This window comes from Loxodonta africana, chromosome 8 (genome assembly GCF_030014295.1).
Source record: "Loxodonta africana isolate mLoxAfr1 chromosome 8, mLoxAfr1.hap2, whole genome shotgun sequence".
In the NCBI taxonomy this organism is placed as follows: domain Eukaryota; kingdom Metazoa; phylum Chordata; class Mammalia; order Proboscidea; family Elephantidae; genus Loxodonta; species Loxodonta africana.
Genome location: NC_087349.1, coordinates 21,585,511 through 21,608,495, shown reverse-complemented (window position 1 = coordinate 21,608,495; position 22,985 = coordinate 21,585,511). Strand labels below are relative to the sequence as shown.

At 44.4% G+C, this 22,985-nt stretch overlaps 1 protein-coding gene across 1 annotated transcript in view; it reads left to right on the top strand.

Annotated features, from left to right (window-relative positions):
- Window positions 1-22,985, top strand: part of SND1 (staphylococcal nuclease and tudor domain containing 1) — a 487,657-nt gene that overhangs the window by 326,537 nt on the left and 138,135 nt on the right. The window lies entirely within an intron of this gene.

Below are 22,985 nucleotides of genomic sequence, written 5' to 3'. Positions count from 1 at the left end.
GTGGCACTAAGGTTGGCATCCTAGGGCCAGCCTTCCTTCTCTCTTTGCCCACTGAATATACAACTACAAAGCTGAAAATGAGTGTTAAGTACAGACACGATGGCTTTGACTAATGACTTTGATTTGCACTATGAGGGCTGGTGGTTTGAGAATAGTGACAGCAAGGGTTGGAAAAGCTGCCAGGGAGCATGAGTGTAGGAACCGGGCTGGGGCCAGTAGAGGTACTGACTGGTTGAAGAGCCTCCTGAGATTAGGAATCTTGAATCTTGCAGCATAAATTATCAACAGTGTGTGTGTTCTCAGTGCTCTGCTGATATGTGTGGGAGTCAGGAAGATGGATCCAGGCTGAGAGGTTTGAAGAAGGCTAACAGGTCACAGGTATTGAGGGGGCTGCTGAGTCATCGGCTGTGGGCTCCACCCAGGCTAGGGAATAAAGTGAGGCCCGAGAAGGTCTAGATAAACAAGGATGAAATAGGGGAGCCAGAGGTGCATTTCTGATAGGAGTGTGGGCAGCAGGGAACTGGCAGGATAGAAGCTTTAGTTAGAGCTTAATATTTCATCTGGAAGAGTTCCCATGAATCTCAATTCTCTCATCTGTGAATTGGGCATAATGACACATATCTTGCCAAAGATACTGAGATTAAAGATAATGCATGTGTAATGCTTACCACAGTGCCTGATATACTGTAGATGCTCAATAAATGATAGCTGTTACTCTACTGTTATAAATTTGGATGAATTTTCCACATGGATCTTGAAATAATCCAGTTTGGATGGAAGGTGAGGAAGAAGTCTATGCCAAGTATAAAGGAGTGACCTGTTGTTGTGTGCCATCAAGTTGATTCACGGTGACTCCAATAGGACAGAGTAGAACTGTCCCATAGGGTTTCCTAGGCTGTAATCTTTACAGGAGCAGATCTCCAAGTCTTTTCTCCCGTGGAACCGCTAGTGGGTTCGAACTGCCGACCTTTTATTAACAGCCAAGCGCTTAACCATTGTGCCACCAGGGCTCCTTAAAGGAGTGACCTAGGAGACCACGAAAAAACAGAGACAAGGAGAAGTAGAAGATAATAAAACCAGGTGACAGGATTTGTAAGAGGTTGGGTTTTTACACACACATAGAGGGTCGATATTTGTAACGAGCCAGGAGATAATGACACCCACCCCTACAGTCTTTGTAGTTTAGGGTGTCCGTTAAGATAGTTACGGGGAGGAAGTGTTCTGTGGAAAGGTTAAGATTTACAGGAAGTTTGTTTCTGTGTGTTTATGTCCCACTTGCCCAGGACAAGAAGTCGAAAAAGAGGAACATATTAAGCATTTGCTCTTGGGTAGTGGTGGGCCTGGAAGTGGCTTCTGTCATTTTTTCACTGTTGGGGTGATGGCTAGTCTGAGGATCTTTTTAAGGTTTTGTTCTTAAGTTTTAACTTAACTACTAAGCTAATTCTTGCTTTTCTTTCCTAATGCTATAGATGGAGTTTTCATCCAAACAGGATAGACTTGAAGGGCAGTGGGATTCTATGGACACTCATGTCTGTGTAGGACCATGGGTCTCCATTCTTTATCAGGCCTTTGGGCATAGCTGGTAGAGAGCCCATGAGTAGCTGGGCAGAATTTGTTCCTGCTGTACTACAGGTGTTAACCAAAAGGTCAGCAGCTGGAATCCACCAGGCGCTCCTCGAAACTCTTTGGGGCAGTTCTACTCTGTCCTTTTAGAGCCGCTATGAGTCGGAATCGACTTGACGGCAACAGGTTTGGGTTTTTTTTTGCGGGGGGAGGTGGGATGGGGGGATGGCCTCTGCTACAAAGCTGTGGATTTGTTTGAGCAGAGCCTTCCTTCCCAGTAATGACTCAGCTCCACTGGGCCAAGAGAAGAAAGTAGTTCTGAAAATGACCACAGGTATCTGGGTTTCCTTTATCCAGTTTTCCTTCCGCAGTCCCTGTCAGGGAGAGCATCCTAAACTCACAGGGCTGCTACTTGGCTATTAGTTTTAGCTCTTGACCATTTTGTGTTTGAAATGTCCAAAGAAGATTTTCAGAAACTCCTAATTCCCGTGTAAAAAAGCTGGGTGGCTGGCCAGTGTAGATGTTTTTCTGTGAGTACCTAGCAAAACCCGGATATTCCTATTGTGGGTTTGTTCGCCAGGACAATGACCCTCTTGGTACAGCTTTGCAAATATCTGAAGAATGCTGTTCACACCATGGAAAACTGGCATTCTACCAGAAGTGCTACTTCTTTGCAGGAAGGAGGGAGTGGGGCTGTGATCCTTGAGGGGAAAGTCAGAATAATTGTGGCGAGCTGCCCCTTATGTGCTGCTCTCATTAATCCCAGCCTTCGGAGAGCCCTCTGGACTTCAAGATGGGGTGGACACTTTCCATTTTTATGTGGCCTTTTTTGGGCAGACGGCCCCACAGCTTGATAGGGAGTGGCATTTGGCCCGAGCCAGCTGGCCTCTTTGTCATGGTTCCTGCACCCCTGTATGTGGAATGATTGCTCGGTCAGATGGGATAGCAGGTGGGGCTGGGAAAAGTCAGCTGTAGCTAACAGGTCAGTGCCTCCTGAAAGCACTTGCCATTTAGTACTTTGAGCACCTGGCTCAGGTTTGGTTGGTGAACAGGTGACCTTATGCCGTCAGAACGGAGACTGTTCAAGGTCTTGCCTGCTGCTGTGGCCGCCTCCTGTGCATACTTATTTCAGTCTTGGAGGCAATCACAGTCACTTCTTGTCCTGAGTGAGCAGGGAAGCCAAGATCCCCAGGCAGCCTGCTTTGTTTAAAAGCTTCTTTTTTCCTCATCTAGCCTTCAGTGAGCCCCATACATTTCCTTCCATCAGAACAAAAGCAGTTTGCCCGCAGTCTTTATTTCAGTTTATTTTCACTTGTCATGTGTGTCACATTTTACTTTAGTATCTTGTCTTAAGGAAGACTGAGGCACATATTTGCAAATCACTTAGCCCACAATCCACATTTTCATTTAATGGCACCAATGGGCATGGAGTATGTGCTCTCCTATTGCTATGAGCTTTATATTGTTGTTGTTGTTGTTTTTAGGTGCCGTTGAGTCTTTTTCGACTCCTAGCGTCCCCATGTGACAGAGTAGAACTGCCCCATAAGGTTTCCTAGGCTATAATTTTTCTGGAACCAGATCACCAGGTCTTTTTCCCATTGAGCTGCTGGGTGGTTAGCAGCCAAGCACTTAACCCTTTTGCCAGCAGGGCTCGTTACGTTTATATTATGTTTACATAATTTGAATTGCTTTCTTAGCTTTTGGCGATAAGGGTCATGCTGAGGGCACAGTTCAGGAAGTTGTCCTGCTGGCCAAGCGTAGCAGATATCAAGTCAGGCCTGCAAACCAAATGCTTCCCCCTGAATCGGAAGAGAATAATCATTTGAAGTTTAATGGAAAGTAATCTAAAGAGTCTTATGTCAGATATGTGGGGTCTTCTACCACCTCGTGAGTAGTCCACTCCTCTTTGTACTTCCATGTTCTGCAAGGTACATGGCAGTATGTCTGAGAACTACAGGCTGGAGAAGCAGTGGATGTCATTCACCTTGGATGGAACTCAGAGTACAAACTCCATAAAGGGAGCAGCCAGCTGGCAGGGGGTTCCCATGTGGATCACAGCAGGTGACCTATAATCAACCAGTTACCTAGTCATATGAAACAAGTCTAGAAAATGAGGCTTCCTTTGCCTGCCCTTTGGCATTTTTCTTTTTTTCTCTCTCTCTCCCTGATTACAACTCCCCTCCCTTGCATTATGGCAAGGGAGGCATTGAGAAAAGTCCTAGGTGTCTTGGATTTGATCAGTGTTGGTGAGTGTGCATGGTGAGCTAAATAAAGGTTTGGCTGTGCATCCTTCCATCCTGAATGCCTTTGAATAAAGTGCCTCCTTTCCTTGTTTCTCTTTAACATCTCTTCTCCAGCCAATCGCAATAGGAATACCAACTGCCTATTTCAGTAGACCAAAAACTCGTAATAAGAGGATAGGAGCAGAGGGAAGGTGAGCAGGAATAGCCTCCTCATCTCCTGGCCCCAGGATTGGTGGGTCCCCATTGATTACCAGTGCCTTACAAATTACACAATTAAAGCCAATGCATGTTTAAGTGAGAAATCCCATTCTGCAATAACAGAGGTGCTAATGAATTAGGCTGTTGTTGTGGTTGTGTTTGCTGGGCTTCTGTCCTTAATTAAGCAATTACAGGGTCTACTGATACTTATGAATTCCTTTCAAATGCTTTAATTGAATTGCAACTTAATGGATATTTGTCAAGTGGGGGGTATCCTTTCTCTTGGGACTTCCCAGTTTGATTCTGTCTCCACTGCAGACTTGCTTTCAGTTGGGCCCCATTACTGGAAATGAGCAGCTTGACTTGAGACTTTTTGGGGCTGCCCTCACTCTTCACCTTTAAAGATAGGTGCCATTATATGAATTACATGACTGGTAAGAATTATATTTATTTCAGGAGGTCTGGAGGATCACCTGTAGAAAAGCATTAGCCCGATAAACAGTTTTGGAGAACATTTTTTTAGTGTGGCCAGGATTTTTGCAAGCCCACTATATGAAAGGCAATTCTTGATAGAAAGCTTGCGGATGGTACATAAATTAATACGATGCTGCTGCTCTTGAGTAGCTTTTAGTCAAGTAGAGATAGCCATATGAAAAACTGAAACAAGGAGTAGCAAAATAAGAATTATCCAACATATAGGCAACACAACATGACAATGCAGAGGAAAGAACAGTTAATTGGGGAATGGAAAAGACTTCCTAGGGGAGGTGGCATTTGAGCCTCTAAGAAGATTGGGAACATTTTCTTTTGGCCGGTTGGATGCGATTCACCTTGACCAAACAACTTTGCCTGTATCATTAGTTCGCAGGAAGAGTTGCCTAAAAGAAATGGATGTACTCATCAATCACTTTCCTCTCTGCTTTCGTATTGGCATATCTGTCTCCTTAGCTCACCTGCCACTGAGCACTCAGTGCTCTGCCCTCAGCTCCCAGGCTCTGCAGGCATACCGTCACCCCTGGTCACGTGGATGGAAGCATAAGCCTTCGATTATAGCCTGATTATCTCCCATCTTTGGATCATGAATCATCCCCAGAGTGAGCCTCATCATACTTGTGGGTCATTCAATTGCATGGTTATTTAACATGTTTTTTATATCTGCAGGCACTATGCTAGGAGTGTAGAAAAGCCTAAGATACAGTTCCTGCCTTCAAGAAAGTAGTTAACGTCTACTGAAGTGAAGAATGTATAGACATGAAAAAAATATTTTTAAAAAGAATAAGCATAAGGAAAACATGCCTTAAACACCATACAAATGAAAACAACTTAGACATTTTATAAAACAGTAAGAGTAAATGTGAGACTGTCAAAAAGGCCAAGGCAGTCCTGGTCACTAACCAAGAAGTATAGGACCCAGAATGGTGGCACAGAGCGACCAGCTCAGCCCAGGGCAGTGCAGGCTAGAGGAGGATATTCCATCTGGGGACACTTCTTTTAGCAAGGACATCAGCAAACTGCAGGAGGATCAGAGGAGAGTGACCAGGGTGAAGGGAGACCTAAAACTGCCAGGACCTGAGAACTGCTATTGTTGTTGTTGTTGTTGTTGTTGTTGTTGTTGTTAGGTACTGTCCAGTTGGTCTCTACTCATGGCGACCATATGTATAACAGAATGGAACACTACCCAGCCCTGTGCCATCTTCCCGATCAGTGGTATGCTTCAGTCCATTGTTGCAGCGTTGTGTTAATCCACCTCATTTAAGGTTTTCCTCACCTTTGCTGGCCCTCTACTAGTAGTAGGAAACAAAGGCGTGACTTCCAGGACACGGTGGCATGTATCGGGATAAAAGAGGAAGGGATCTGATTTGTTCAGTAGCCATTTCAAATATTTTTTTTTTGGTTGAGAGACAGAGTAATAAATAAAGTCATCAATAAAAATAAGATTTGTTCAGCATGGTTTAATGGCAGTCACAGACCTTGAAGCTAAAACACTTGAAGACAAATCCGTGCTCTCCTGCTTCCTGGTTAATTATTTCCATCAGATGGGCTTGCTTATCTTGGTGTGGTGCTGGCAACTGGAGATGATGAAGACAGCAAGGCCAGATGGCGGTTCTGTGCCAGGCTCCTGTGGCTGAGGGAAAGGTAGACCTAATGGTAGTACCATCTTCTATGGAGTCAGTCACCCTCCCCATCTCAGTTGGGTTTTGTGTGCCAAATAAAGAAAGATGTTGGTTTATCCTATTGGGAACAGGCCCATTGACTGCCTCCGGACCAGTCAAAGATGAGTGAAAAGAAGCCATTCCTCCAAAATTCTCTGCCTTCTGCCTTCACTCACATTGCTTTTGAGTTTTAATATAGATGAGATAAGGACAGAGTTTTTCTTCGCTTATGCCTTTTGGGCAAGGAAAAGAATATCCCAGACAGAATAAGATATCGCTCCTAAGACCTGTCCTCTGCAGAGCTAATGAGAGTCAGTCCAGTGGGTACAGAATGGTAAGATTGTGTGAGTCTGTTAGGGCCTTCGAGGCAGCCTTCCACCTAGTATGCATGGGGGAAGGAATGGGAAGCTGGCGAAAATCTGATGCCTTTTCTCCGTTGGAGCATCTCCAACACCAACACCTGTCTCTTTGGTTGTGGCCAGATGCCTCCATTCTAGTTCCATTCTTGTGGCTTTCCCAGATGAATGGATTTTTCAACTCCATCTTGTCAACCTTTTGGCATTTCCCACCAGCTACTTAGTTGTCATGGTGGCAGGCAGCAGCGGCAGGATCTGGGCTGCCTCCCACCTGCCCTGCCCTGTAGGGAGGTATAATTTGCCCAGTCTAATAGTAGAAAATGGCAGGACATAGATGCAGGAGAGGGTGTAAATGGCTTAGTAATTTGAAATTAAAGGGAAGTGCTTTGAAATCTGGTAATGGGCAGCCCCAGGGTGAGCAGTGCACACTGCCTGTAAGACTTAATCCTGGTTGCCATGGGAGCCACCTCTCACAGCCCCCCTTCAAACAAAGGTTTGACTTGGTTTTAAAAAAAGAAATACAAAATAGTTCTTATCATTAAAAAACTGTGCCCCCTTCCCCAGACCCCCCAGTTAGTGCTTACCTTGGATTCCTTCTAGAAAGTTTTCATCAGTCCTCCCCCAAACCAATAAGCAGGATTGCCTGAGTTTGTACCTGGCCCTTTGTATAAAATGCGAATGAATGACACTAACAACTAAGGTGTCCAGAGGAGTCCCTGGGTGGTACAAACATTTACCGTGCATGGCCGCTAACCGAAAGGTTGGAAGTTCAAATCCACTTTAGAGTCACCTCAGAAGGACAGGCTGGCAAGCTACTTCTTAAAAAAGCAGCCATTGAAACCCCTGTAGAGCACAGTTCTACTCTGACACACATGGGGTCATCCCGAGTTAGAGTTAACTCAATGGCATCTGGTTTATTTGTTGGTTTAACGTGCCCAGTGTGGGCAGCCAGCCTAATTATACTCTCCTGTTGACCTTGAGAGGGGACTATAGATTTTTATTCAAGGAACTAGATACGACCACTGACCACACAACGCTCTTCCTCACACTCCGCGCTTGGTGGGTCGGGGAGGCGCTCTGAGGAAGCCCCAGAAGCTTCTCGTGCCTTTCTGCCTTGGGGTTGCTCCCAGATTCTGATGCAGGCTTGCCAAGCATGGGACCTTGTAGGAGCAAAAACAATCCACAGAAGTTCTTTTCATATTTGGAAGGTATCTGAGACACAACCCCATTCTCTCTGTTGTAGTTTTTCATCACCAGAGCGTTTTTCCCCATTTATTAAATTACTGGCTTAATCCACATCTCCTCAGTTTTGACTGGTTGGTTGGTTGGTTTTTTATCCAAAGCTTTATCACCCTTTGCCCATGTTAAGGTAAATGAGATCTGCATCTCTCTTCATTGGCCTATGGCTTCCTGCAAGTTTGGCTGATAGGCTTCTAAGTGGGCTTCAGAGAAAACTTTCTGTTCAAGCTTTCTGGGTTTCTTTTAGTCTTCCCTTGTTGTACTCTTGCTTTGTAATCACATTCCTGAAGACACCCTAGTAACTTCCACACTTGACCTTTACTGTACGTAGGCAGGTACTTAAATCGACTAGCCAGTCTGCAACAGTGGAGAAGTTCCCATTTCCCTGCCCTTGTGTGCCTCCTTTTCCTGAGCATGTACATCTGCTAGTGATTTTTCTAGGGTTAATTTGGGTGTTTTTATTTTTAGTTTGGAACATGGTGTCTGTCTCTTCTCTGTGTGTGTTTTGGATGCAGCCCCTGTGCTAGGCATGCAGTTATTAACTCCACTGATATACCAGTGTGCTCATTAGCATTTGCATTTTAAATTACAAGCTGTAGCAGACGACATTAATGCTATATTTGTACCATTGCCTTCTTCATGAATGATGTTGTATGTGCAGGGAATGCAGAAATAACTCCTCAAGGCCTTGATGTATTTTAGTCTCTTTTCCAGCAAACTGCTGTTTCTTTTTTACTCTTGATTCTCATTGTTTGATAGGAATTTTTTTTTTAATTCTTTTCCAAGTTTAGACCTGTTTGTGAGTACTGCTGATTGGGAAGTGCTAACGGCAGACCAACCCTTCGTATCAAAATAGGCATATTGCGTAGCGTGGCCATCTTTCCCTTCTCACATGGTGCTCCCTGTCAGCAGCCTGCTTGGTTAGGGAGGAGGGAGTTTGTTCCTGCACAGTCTGCAGGGTGGGAAGACATGAGAACAGCTACTGGTTCTTGCTTGTACTCCCTCTTTTTTAGAGCTGATTAGTCAGTGGTTATTTGTTAACACCTGTTACTGCTTGGCACTGTGAGGAGGAGAAAAAGAACTAGTGGTTTGCCTTCGAGGAGCTTGTTTTTGACAAGACACATTCAGATTGCACTACATTACAGCATAGAAATATTAGATTGTAAAATACCAGGTTAGAGGTGAGCTTCTTAAGTGAGAGTTGCCAGTAGTTAAGTCCTCTTGGGAGAGCTGTTGCTCCTGGATCACAAGAACCCCATCAGAAATGCTCAGTCATGGGTCAGGTACCTGGGAACGGAGCCTTCCTAATCTTGTCCAGCTCTGCTGGCCCAGGTCCTTGGCTTGTTTGTGAAAGTAGATTGGGGCAAAAAACAGCTCTGGTAGATTAGTCTACTTTCATGTCATCGTGCTGCTTTTGTGTGATCTCTAACTTTGGTTTGCCGAGTTCTCTCTTAGGGACACTTCCTCTTGGTGAAGTCTAGCATGTAAAACATACGAAAAATCCAGGGACTTTACACTGGAAATAGTAGATGTACGTTCTAGGTAGGAAAGCAAAAACTCTGCAATCGATAGAAACCATTTTTGTTTCCCTACCTCCTCACTATATGTGGTCCTCCGTGTCATCTCATGCTGCTGAGTAGCTTCTGGAGGAACCAAGGAGTGAAGAGTTCCCTTTGAGGCAGATGATTAGTTAGTTCAAGGCCAGATCCCTTTAAGATGTCTCCTTGCTCCCAGGCCACAAACAGTTAACGTGCTCTGCTGCTAACTAAGAAGTTGGAGGCTCAGTCCACTCAGAAACACCTCAGAAGAAAAATCAGCCACAGAAAAACCTATGGAGCACAGTTTTACTATGTTACAGACAGGGTCACCATTATTGGAGTTGACTGGCCACAACTAGTATTGCCATCAGGGCATTTCATACAAAATAAACAAAATTACGTGGTACGAAAAATAGCATTCTGAGCCTAGTCTCATGCTTGTTTCATGCAAGGCTGACCTCACAGTAAAACTTCCAAATTCCACTCACTCCTCACTCCCTTAGAGTACAGTTCTTACTCATTGGAATGAGTGCTGGGGAATATGTAACTCTTGTTCCTTCAACACTGCAGCAATGAGCAGTTCCAAATTCAACTTCACATTTGGTACAGCTCTGTATATTTCCTTTGATTTTATTAATTATTCTTGTATTCATTTCTTATCCGGAATCTCTGCTGATTCTGAGTTCTCTCAGAAACCCAACACAAAGTCATGCAAGTGGCCTTCCACTCTACTTAAATGTCTAAGAATTCAGGGCTACTTCCTATCTTACGTCCACACATTGGTTCATTTTCCATAAACCAAAACACTCATGAAGTTCTTTTGTAAAGTTGCTGGGAAAGACAGAATTGATAAGAAATTGTTACCTACCTCTGTATTTCTTCTTTTCCATGGAGATGGTCTCGAGTTTTGGTGTATTTGGTGCAGGTTTGTGTCTTCCGTGAGCTCCAGGCTCCAAACACAGGCCTTGAGCCTCAGCCTTTCCCTCTAGTCTTTTGTTTCTTTTGGTCTCTGCCTGTTACCTGGCAAAATTGTTCTCCAGAAACTAAGCTGTGCTTAACAAGGCAAGCCTGGTGATTGCAGAGGAGATGAGGGGTCCATGATGATGTTGGAGTGGGAAGGCCGAGCAGGAGGTGCAGTGGGCTGCCTCGCTGTGCCGTTAGATGAAGGTTCATCTGGGTTGTGTGGTGGTGGGCGTCTCGATGGCACTCCGAGTGTTCATTCAGTAACATTTATAAATGCTACTTAACAGTGTTGATGAAAGCAGCTGAGACATACAGCTCACTAAAGAGCTGAGGAAACCCACAGACTGTATTTCATGTTTTCATCACGTTTGTTATCCAGGTGAAGCGCTGATTGCAGCCAGCCACTCCCTGCCCCACTAGGCTGGCGCTCCAGAGGAAGGGGCTTGGCTTCCCTGCCTTCCCCCAGCTGCCAGGCCCGCCAGCCCTCTCTCGGCTCTCTGTATCTACCTCCACTATGTCGTTGGCTTCTGACAGAAACCTTGAATTAAGTGGGTTAGGAATAAACTGCTTGAATGCTTGTGCAGATAGCTTCTCTCACCAGCTATCTGAAGTGCTTTTTGGAATACACGTGAGCCCTTTGTAAGCTGCATTATAGGCTGTGAGCCCATTGTACTGCTCTCTGCAGCCAGCGTGTCTCTAACCTAAGTGATGTCTTCTTGGCTCCGGGCCAGCAGTTGGTATTGGAAACTCGCGTAAGCAGCAAAGCCGCCCACCAGAGTCACTAGCAGCTGTTGCAGGTTGGAGGATTTGCAGAAATCGAGATTGCTGTTCCCAGATATTGGCACTTGCCTGGTGATGAATGACTGAGTCTGTGCGAGGGGCCTCTTCGGCTTTCCTTTGGCCTTCTCTTCTCAGCCCTCTATTGTGGCTCCTACTCAATGGCCCTGTTGTAGAGGAGGGCGGCTGAATGGAGGAGTGAGTGGCCTGCCTCTACCACCAGTCCCTCCCTCAGTTGGCCTAAACGGAGACGTGAATAATAGCTCTTTGATCCCCTGAGCTGGCCTTTGGGCCAGGAATTTGGTGGTGCTTCGCACAGATGCCAACGGCCAAGAATCTACCTCGAGAGGGTAGAGACGTGAACTTCACCCTGGTTTGCATACCCTGGTGCCTTTCTGCCTTAATCCACCCATGTGGACTAGAAAGGCTAGGGAAGTAAGACCAAAGACCAGGAACAGTTGATTCTGATAAAGTCATTAATGGTTAGTGTGTTTATTTCTGCTATGGTTGCCCAAGAGTAAAATGTTTAGAGGGTGATACCACTTTGTATAATTTCTTCTTATCACATATACCATACATATTCATATATGCATATGCCGAAACCAGTGTCACAGTGCCATTTTTCTAGAGATTAAACTGAAAGGAAACGGGAATGAATGACCTCTATTAAAAGGCTTCCTCTACCCTCCCAACTGCAACCCTGCCATCACTCTCTTTTTGTTTTCTTTATAACACCTCCACTGTCTGAAATTATCTGTTTTATTTACTTATTTATTGGCTTCTTTATTGACTCTATTGCCAGAATGCAAGATGCTTGAGGGCAGGGACCTTGTGTGTCTTGTCACCATGGAACCCACTGTGACAGTGCCTAGAGTGCCCTAGAGCCAATCAGTAAGTCATTCCTGAATGAATGAATCAGCACTGATGTTTCTGGGCCAACACTTGGATTATTTTAAAATTCAGAAAGCAAAATAACTTCACTGTTCTCATAAAGAATGAACTCTGGAGCCACAGCAGCCCTGAAGTTGCCAACGGAGCCCCAAACTGGGGTCTGTTAGGGGACCTGAATTAAGGCTCGGATCTGCCCCAAAAGCCATGGAGCCTTAAACAAGTTACATCATTTCTCTGGGCCTCAGTGTTCTTTATGCATTGAGGAGGCTAGATTAAGTTTCTCTGGGTTAATTGCACATCTGAGTTTTAAATAATAGCTTTTCCTTAGTAAGTATTTATTCTAATGAATTCCTGGGTGGTGCAAACAGTTAATGCTCTTGGCTGCTAACCGAAAGGTTGAAGATTTGATCCCACTCAGAGGTACCTTCAAAGAAAGGCCTGGTGATTTGCTGAAAAATCAGCCGTTGAAAACCCTATGGAGCACAGTTCTACTCTGACACGTGTGGTTGCCATGCATCAGAAATTCTGAAATATTGTCCCCAAGGTCTTACCTCAAACATTTCTCTAGATAACAGAGGAGCTTTCCGGTGTTCCCTCAGTTCACTGCATGTACCTATGCTGTGTCCCTGGCTAGGAATAAACCTGGCACTGCCTTTCTCTTGGGATGACCAAAGCAAAGCTTAAGAAGCAGCAGCGGCCCTCTGGAGGAAATGTGGTTTCGATGGTGGGGTGAGTTTTTAGTTGTTGCATTTGGGTTTGGGCCCCAGAGATGACGCCCATAGGAACATGTCGAAGCTGAGAGCGTGGCTAGGACGTATGATTGTGGAGGAGAGCTCAGGTCAGACCTGTGGGACACGTTTACAAGCTGGGGCATTTATGGACAAATTGAACTTTAGTCCTGAGTAAGCAAAGTCCTAAGCCAATTATTATTGCCTTGGCACTTCTAATGGGCCCTATGCAGCCCTTATAAATTATTCAGCTGCTTTACTAATAAAAGGCCAAACAACTTGCCTAGTCCTGGTGATACTTAGGTATATAGCTCAGGGAGAACAGGTTAGAGGGACAGACTATTTGCTTGAACACCAAGGAACCTCCCTTCTAATTTGGGGTGAGGGGGTTAAACTGGTGAGCTTGAGTAGCAGACTTTTCAGAGACAATGCAGAAAATCAGTGCAGAAGTGTTCACACTGTAGGCTAACAAAGGGTCTCCCTCAGAGGGGATGCCCACGCAGGTCCCAGCCTGTTGTATATGATCGGCCTTCAGAGGGCCATGATTGTGGTGACTGAATGTGTCCAGAGAACCAACAGTGAAGCAGCATAAGTTGGCTGGTGTTTTGTTTTACTCTTCCTTATAACTTTTTATTTTGATTAAATTTCAAATTTACAAAAAAGGTGCAAGGATAGGACAAAGATCTCCTATTTACCGTTGGAATTGCCGACATATTGCCCCATTTATTTGCTTTACATCTCTCTGTGTATTTTTAGCACCAGAAGATTTTTGCCAGATTGCTTCTCACATCTATAAACAGTGTAAAATCATTTTTTTTTTTACCCCATATAGAACATGCTTTTTTTTTTTTTTTTTTTAAAGTTCATGTGATCACCATCCCTGTTGCATGGCAGAAACCCTGAAATTGCCCCAATTTTGAAGGCGAGTTGTGGCAATTGTGCATCCAGACTTTTCAGGAAAACCCTGCTCTCAAGTCCTCTGTTCGGGTGTCAGGCCATGAGGCTTTCTGGTTCAAAAGATTTCATTGTAGCAATTTTGGGGCTTCTGTTGGCCCAGATGTTTCCAGGAGTGAGAGAGGCCCTATCTGGCAGCCACTGGGAATGTGCAAATCCCAGTATAGCTGCGTGTTTTCTGTCCACATTTTTCATGCTGCTCTTAGAAATGGTAGGAGCTATATAATCTTATTTCAGGTTTCAGTTAATAATGGGTCAGAAGCATAGCAAAGCAATTTATTCACAGTCACCTCCAGGCATGTTTGGGTTCTATTATTTCAGTGTGCTCTGAGAATATCAGTTATTTCTTGATGAACTATACATGTTCGCTGAACCCTGTGAGACACCAAGGAAGAAGACTCAAAGCTGCTGCTCCCACCATGCCAACTAGAAAGCATGACACCTAGTGCTTGCCTCTCCTTTCGTGGCACAGGACGTTAAAGAGAACACCTTTTTTCTTTAACTTTGCATTCTCTTACTCTTTGCATTTGCCCTTCTGCATTCATTCCCTGTCTTGTATCGCCCTGAATTTTCATTAAAATGAATCGGTTCAAACCCACCAGATTCTCCAAGGGAGATAGATGTGTCAGTCCACTTCCATAAAGATTACAGCCTTGGAAACCCTGTGGGGTACCTCAACTCTGACCTATAGGGTCACTGTGAGTTGGAATTGACTCAGTGGCAAGGGGCGTATATCCTTGTCCTCATTGATTGTGTCACTTTCAGTTTCACTAGATTTTTTTTCTCATTGGTTGGTGAATGGTCTTGATTTTTACCAACAGGGATTGTCACAATAACGATACTACCATTATTAGCATTTGTACCTCGTAATCTCAGTATTTTGCCCCTACTGCTTTCCATGACCCTACAGAGGACTGCAAAGAGGTTGCTACTATCATTACACTGGGAAATATTCAGTTTAGCAGAATGGGGATTTAAAAAAAAAAAAAGTTACTGTCGAGTCAATTCTGACTCCCAGCAATCCTGTAGGACAAGAGTAGAACCGGCCAATAGGGTTTCCAAGGAGCAGCTGGTGGATTCAAACTGCCGACCTTTTGGTTAGCAGCCCAACAGGTAACTACTACGCCACCAGGGCTCCAGAATGGGGATAAAAAAAAAAAAAACCCATTGCCATCAAGTCTGTTGCAACTCATAGCGATCTGATAGGACAGAGTAGAACTGCCCCGTAGAGTATCCAAGGAGTGCATGTTGGATGTGAACTGCTGACCTTTTAGGTTAGCAGCTATAGCTCTTAAACGCTATGCCACCAGGGTTTCCAGAATGGGGATGTTGTTGTTGTTAGGTGCCTTCGAGTCAGTTCCGACTCATAGCGACCCTATGTACAACAGAATGAAATACTGCCCAGTCCTGCGTCATCTTTACAATCATTGTTATGCTTGAGCCCATTGTTGCAGCCACTGTGTCAGTCCACCTCGTTGAGGGTCTTCCTCTTTTCCGCTGACCCTGTACTTTGCCAAGCATAACATCCTTCTCCAGAGACTAATCCTTCCTGACAATATGTCCAAAGTATGTAAGACTCAGTCTCCCCATCCTTGCCTCTAAGGAGCATTCTGGCCACACTTTTTCCAAGACAGATTGGTCCGTTCTTTTGGCAGTCCATGGTATAGTGAATATTCTTCACCAGCACCACAATTCAAAGGCGTCAACTCTTCTTTGGTCTTCCTTATTCATTGTCCACCTTTCATATGCATATGATGGGACTGAAAATACCATGGCTTGCGTCAGGCGCACCTTAGTCTTCAGGGTGACATCTTTGCTCTTCAACACTTTGAAGGGGTCCTTTGCAGCAGATTTGCCCAATGCACTGCGTCTTTTGATTTCTCGACTGCTGCTTCCATGGCTGTTGATTGTGGATCCAAGTAAAATGAAATCCTTGACAACTTTAATCTTTTCTCTGTTTATCATGATGTCGCTCATTGGTCCAGTTGTGAGGATTTTTGTTTTCTTTATGTTGAGGTGTAATCCATATTAAAGGCTGTGGTCTTTGATCTTCATTAGTAATTGCTTCAAGTCCTCTTCACTTTCAGCAAGCAAGGTTGTGTCATCTGCAAGTTGCAGGTTGTAAATGAGTCTTCCTCCAATCCTGATGCCCTGTTCTTCGTCATATAGTCCAGCTTCTCGGATTATTTTTTCGGCATACAGATTAAATAGATACGGTGAAAGAATACAACCCTGACACATACCTTTCCTGACTTTAAACCAATCAGTATCCCCTTATTCTGTCCAAACAACTGCCTCTTAATCTATGTAAAGGTTCCTCCTGAGCACAATTAAGTGTTCTGGAATTCCCATTCTTCTCAGTGTTATCCATAGTTTGTTATGATCCACACAGTTGAATGCCTTTGCATAGTCAATAAAACACAGGTAAACATCCTTCTGGTATTCTCTGCTTTCAGCCAGCATCCATCTGACATGAGCAGTGATATTCCTGGTTCCACATCCTCTTCTGAAACCGGCCTGAATTTCTGGCAGTTCCCTGTCGATGTACTGCTGCAGCCATTTTTGAATGATCTTCAGCAAAATTTTGCTTGTGTGTGATATTAACGATATTGTTCTATAATTTCCACATTCGGTTGGATCACCTTTCTTGGGAATAGGCATAAATATGGATCTCTTTCAATCAGTTGGCCAGGAAGCTGTCTTCCATATTTCCTGGCATAGATGAGTGAGCACCTCCAGCGCTGCATGTGTTTGTTGAAACGTCTCAATTGATATTCCATCAATTCCTGGAACCTTGGTTTTCACCAACGCCTTCAGAGCAGCTTGGACTTCCTCCTTCAGTACCATCGGTTCCTGATCATATGCCACCTCTTGAAATGGTTGAATATCGACTAACTCTTTTTGGTTTAATGACTCTGTGTTCCTTCCATCTTCTTTTGATGCTTCCTGACTCATTTAATATTTTCCCTATGGAATCCTTCACTATTGCAACTCAAGGCTTGAATTTTTTCTTCAGTTCTTTTAGCTTGAGAAACACCGAGTGTGCCCTTTTGGTTTTCCATCTCCAGCTCTTTGCACATGTCATTGTAATACTTTACTTTGTCTTCTCCAGAGGCCCATTGAAATCTTCTGTTCAGTACTTTTACTTCATCAATTCTTCCTTTTGCTTTAGCTGCTCGACGTTTGAGAGCAAGTTTCAGAGTCTCCTCTGACATCCATCTTGGTCTTTTCTTTCTTTCCTGTCTTTTCAATGACCTTTTGCTTTCTTCAAGGATGATGTCCTTGATGTCACTCCACAACTCGTCTGGTCTTCGGTCACTAGTGTTCAATGCATCAAATCCGTTCTTCAGATGGTCTCTAAATTCAGGTGGGATATACTCAAGGTCATATTTTGGCTCTTGCGGACTTGCTCTGATTTTCTTCAGTTTCAACTTGAACTTGCATATGAGGAATTGATAGTCTGTTCCACAGTCGGCCCCTGGCCTTGTTCTGACTGATGATATTGAGCTTTTCCATCATGTCTTTCCACAGATGTAGTCAATTTGATTTCTGTGTGTTCCACCTGAAGAGGTCCATGTGTATAGTTGCCGTTTATGTTGCTGAAAGAAGGTCTTTGCAATGAAGAAGTCGTTGGTCTTGCAGAATTCTATCATTGGATCCCCAGCATCGTTTCTGTCACCAAGGCCATATTTTCCAACTACTGATCCTTCTTCTTTCTTTCCAACTTTCACATTCCAGTTGCCAGTAATTATCAATGCATCTTGATTGCGTGTTCAACCAATTTCAGACTGCAGCAGCTGATAACAATCTTCTGTTTCTTCATCTTTGGCCTTAATGATTGGTGCGTATATTTGAATAGTCGTATTAACTGGTCTTCCTTATAAAAGTTTCCTTATAGGCGTATGGATATTATCCTATCACTGACAGCATTGCACTTCAGGATAGACCTTGAAATGTTCCTTTTGACGATGAATGCAACACCATTCCTCTTCAAGTTGTCATTGCCAGCATAGTAGACTATATGATTATCCGATTCAAAATGGCCAAGACCAGTCCATTTCAGCTCACTAATGCCTAGGATATAGATGTTTATGCGTTCCCATTTCATTTTTGACGATTTCTAATTTTCCTAGATTCATACTTCATACATTCCAGGTTCCGATTATTAACGGATGTTTGCAGCTGTTTCTTCTCATTTTGAGTCTTGCCACATTAGCAAATTAAGGTCCTGAAAGCTTTACTCCATCCACGTCATTGAGATCGACTCTACTTTGAGGAGGCAGCTCTTCCCCAGTCATCTTTTGAGTGCCTTTTCCAACCTGGGGAGCTCATCTTCCAGCACTGTACCAGACAGTGTTCGGCTGCTATTCATAAGGTTTTCACTGGCTAATACTTTTCAGAAGTAGACTGCCGGGTCCTTCTTCCTAGTCTGTCTTAGTCTGGAAGCTCAGCTGAACCCTGTCTGCTATGGGTTACCCTGCTGGTATCTGAATCCCGGTGGCATAGCTTCCAGCATCCCAGCAACACACAAGCCCCCACACTACAACAAACTGACAGACACGTTGGGGAGAATGGGGGTAGGAAGCCTAATTCTAAGGGAATAAAATAGGTGAAAGAAGAGTATGAAATAATTTAAAGGAAAGTTGAGGATAGAAAGTTCATTGAACAAGAAATTGGAGACCTCATTTCTCATCTTGACTGCTGCTTACTGGATGCCCTGAAGCAAGGCTCACATGGGTTTATGCTCCCATTTCTCTGATCTCATTGTCTGTACTTGTATAGGCTCCACCCTCAGGGTCATTAACTTCCAGTTATAGTCCTACTATGAGGCCTTAGGTTATATTAAGTGGTGGCTGACATTCTTTCCAGTTCTAAAATGCCATGACTTTGTCACCACTTCCCCTTACTCTTAGATTTTGAGTTTGAAATCAAGTCATTTGACCCAGTAAGTGGAGTTGGTTGAATTTTCACCCTGATGTAAATGTAATCTGTATGAGTAGGGGATGGCAGTTTAGGAGGCAGCCTGTATCTTCCCTCAGTTCATTAGAAAAACACTCTATTTGGATGATGGAGCTCAGTTTTAAAGTATCCTGAGCTCAAAGGTGAGCTAGCCAAGGGCTAATGCTAACACCTTGGATCTAGTTCTCAAGAGCAATTAGCACCCTAATGAGATGGGGGCCCTTGGCTTCTGGGATGGTTGCAGAGAAAAGTCAAGGCGCTTTGAGGAACCATCTTACCTACTTGTTTGGGGCGCCTCCTTGCTCCTGTTTCCCAGTTGTTCATGCAGGGCCCAGACCCTGACACAGCCTAAACCCCTTATGCTCCTAGTTCTTTCTGTTCCTGATGGGATTGTAGGTTCTTTGTGCTAAGTACTCACTTTATCTGGGATTTGTTTTTCTTTGTCATGTGCCCATTTCTAAGGCTACAGATTTAAACACATAAACTGAGAAAGACATAGATTAGAGTTCTGTTGGAATGCTGGTTCGCCCACTTCACACATGCTGTATATTAAGGGTTCACCTTCAGCAACAGCCCAATTAGTAATTGCCAATACTGCCTGTGTATGGAGTGGGATTGTTAACATTTGCTTTGAGAGCCTTCACTTCTGCATCCTCTGACTCATTTTACTTGAACAATGCAAATGTGGAGTGATTTGAAGGGGAGGGATGAGAAGAGGAGCTGGCATATAAATGAAACCCTGTTGCCTCTTGAATCACTTTGAATGGTGAGGTCTCAGCGCTCATTCCTTTCTTCCACCTTGAGCCCCCCCACCATGAAAGTTTGTTTTCCCTCAGTCTTTAAGAAGGAAAATAAAATAGTTTGACCTTTATTTGCATCAAGCTTAAAAGCAGTTCAAGTTCAATACTTAGCAGGAAGATTGCCTTTAATGAGCCAAGTTTGGAGGAGGTGGATTTTAATCTCTTAATGTTTGGAAGGAGAGGAGATGTACATGCACAGTGAGAAGGTGAGTTTACAGCTTTAACTGTTATATTCAAAACTGAATCACTCTCCCAGCAGCATTTAAGAACAAAAAACCACGTGGGTTTCTTTTTTGTTGTTGTTTTGTTTTTTGGGCAAAAAGCATCTCATCTGCAGCATGTGCTTGAGTGTGGAATCTTGAATTAAAAAACAAAAGACACCCTGTCCTTTGTAGCTCAGAAGTCATCTTTACTTGTTTTGAACTTCCTCCAGAAAGAAATTCCCCTTCCCAACCGAGCTCCTTCCCCTTCTGCCTCGCCCCCTCCCTGCTCCGGACTTGACCCCAGCACAAGGTTAAGTGTGGGTTAGAGTCTCTGAAGAAGGAAAAGGTGCATCCCTCAGCCTTCCTCAGCGCTAATCCCCAGCTGTGTTGAATGCTGTATCACTTTGTTTTTTCTTTCCCTCATTGGTGGTCCTGGTTTTACGCTGAATAGAAGCAGAGTGCTTATGGGCCTCCTCCCCCCAGCTCCCTCTGCCTCCTTCTCCCCTCACTGTACATGAAAGAAAATTTGGGTACTGGGTCGGACATCTACTGATGTTTTAGAGGGATTATGGTCACCAGACCCCAGTGTGACTGGACTACTTGCAGGCTGGGCAGTAATGTATCCTTAGAGTCCCAGATGGCTCCCTGGCATTTCCAGGTGACTGTTGCCTGCAAGCACATCACTCCCAGGGAATTCCAGGATAGTTCTCCTCCACCTATTTCAGTGGGCCTGGAGCAGGGCCCAAGAGTTTGCATGTCTCACTCGTTTCCAGGTGATCATCTGCAGACCACACCTTTTATTAGGGAGGGTTTAGACTTCCTTTCCCCTTTTTATCTTTTTCTAGATTGAGGAAGTATGAAATATCCATTGCACACACAAAGCCTCAGTGGTTAAGAGAACAGGTTTGAGAGCTAGTCTGATTTTTTTTTTTTTTTTCTGATAAGTTTAGACTTCCGCACGTGCTTGTGAGGTATGAACGAGCTGGTTTTCGACTCTTAGCAACCCACGTGACAGAGCAGAACTGTCCCACAGGGTTTTCTAGGCCATGATCTTTACATGAAAAGATTGCCTGGTCTTTCTCCCACACTGCCGCCAGGTGGATTCAAACTGCCAACCTTGCAGTTAGTAACTAAGCGCTTAACCATTGCTTCACCAGGGTTCCTTCCCCACTTGTTAGCTCTGTGACACCATCAGTTTCCCCATAAAGAACTGGGAATGAAACAGTGTCATTGTGATCAGCAGGTAAGCAGTGTCAAGGTGCCTTCCACCTGCAAGTATCCATAAATTGTAGCTGCTTTTTTTCTTCTTCTTTTAAGGCTCTGAGGCTTGTGCTTCTGTTGCGGCTTCCTTCCCCAGGAGTGTATCCCATTGCTTAGTTCCTAATGATGGGTGGAAAGGAGACGATGATAAAAGACACTGTCCTAGAAACGGTCTGGGAAGTGTTGGGCAAGCTCAGTGCTGGCTGCGAAGCAGAGGGGGAGAGGGGGGCACCTCACCCTCTCAAACACCTCCAGGCTCTGGAGTACAGAGTTCATAAATTCCAGCTGCCAGCTTAGTTACAAGTTCCACAGACTTTGCCCTCTGTATCCTGTAGAAGCTTTCACCCTCTTGTCCAGTGGCACAGCATTTGCATTATGCAGGCAAAACCCTAGGTAAACATTTTGAACCATAACTTGATGCAGGATTTGAACTCTGTCCACATAGATGCCATCATCTGGAGGGGCCCCAGCCTTATGGCATTTTAGAGCATGCCCTTGAGCCGATGCTGCAGCTGGCTTCCCCTCCCACCCATCCAGCTAAAATTACGGTCTTCTCTTCTGCTTCCTCCCTACTGCTAAGGCTAGCCCCTTGCATGCTCAGAGGTGCTGGGCCCCTCAATGGAGCAGCCTCAGCTGGTCCTCATCTTTCTGGGCTGTAATGGTTGTTTCCTGCCTTGATGCCTGTAGTCAGGTACTCTGATTCTGCAAAGTGGGGCAGTTAGCCTGGCCCACTGAAGGGTACCCAAGCAATGGTTTCAGTAGCAGTGGTAGTTGCTGATTCAATCTCAGATGTGTTTTAGGTTACAGGCCCCTAAAGCGGAGTGATTGTACTTCTGAAAATGAATTCCTTTTAGGCGATGAAGCTAATTTGTTCGGAACAGAAGACAGTGGTTCAAAGGGGGAAATGGAAATGTGGGCTTGAACTGGGTGTAGAGCGTGCCTGAAATCGGGCCTTTCACTAACCCTGCCCCTACCTCCCTCATGGTCAGTATGGGATCCTCAGCAAATGACCTTCAGTCTTACCTTTTCTCACTGAAAAAGCAGAAAGGCTACTTTCTCTAGGTGAAAATCCTTTGGTTCTTTTCCAGGCCCTATTTGAGACTATATTTTGGAAAATCCACATTTGTCACATTGAAGGCAGTAGCTCTGTTCCTGCTCATCCTTCAGCTTAAGCACCACTTTTTCCCTGAGAACTTTGCTGACTCCTAGAGTAAGTGCCCCTTCCTCACTGTGTGTTCCCATAGTTCCTCTGCCTTACGCTTCCTTGTGTGTTTATTCTTACATACACATGCACTGCATAGCAGCTCTGTTGTTGTTGTTAGGTGCCATAGAGTCAGTTCTGACTCAGAGCGACCCTGTGCATAACAGAATACACTGCCTGGTCCTGCGCCATCCCCACAATTGTTGCTATGTTTGAGCCCATTGTTGAAGCCACTGTGTCAGTCCATCTCTTTGAGGGTCTTCCTCTTTTTCACCAACCCTCTATTTTACCAAGCATGATGTCCTTCTCTTCTCCAGGGACTGATCCCACATGTCCAAAGTATGTGAGATGTAGTCTCAACATCCTTGCTCCTAAGGAGCATTCTGGCTGCACTTCTTCCGAGATAGACTTGTTCGTTCTTTTGGTAGTCCATGGTGTATTCAATGTTCTTCACCAACACCACAATTCAAAGTCGTTGATTCTTCTCGAGTCTTACTTATTCATTGTCCAGCTTTTGCATGCATATGAAGCGATTGAAAACACCATGGCCTGGGTCAGGCGCACCTTAGTCTTCAAGGCGACATCTTTGCTCTTCAACACTTCGAAGAGGTCTTTTGCAGCAAATTTGCCCAGTGCAATGTGTCTTTTGATTTCTTAACTGCTGCCTCCATGGGCACTGATTGTGGATCCAAGTAAAAAGAAATCTTTGACAACTTCAGTGATTTCTCCATTTATCATGATGTTGCTTATTGGTCCAGTTGTAAGGATTTTTCTTTTCTTAATGTTGAGGTGTAATCCATACTGAAGGCTGTGGTCTTTGATCTTCATCAGTAAGTGCTTCAAGTCCATTGCACTTTCAGCAAGCAAGGTTGTGTCATCTGCATATCACAGGTTATTAATGAGTCTTCCTCCAATCCTGATGCCCCATTCTTCTCGTATAGTTCATATTTTCAGATTAT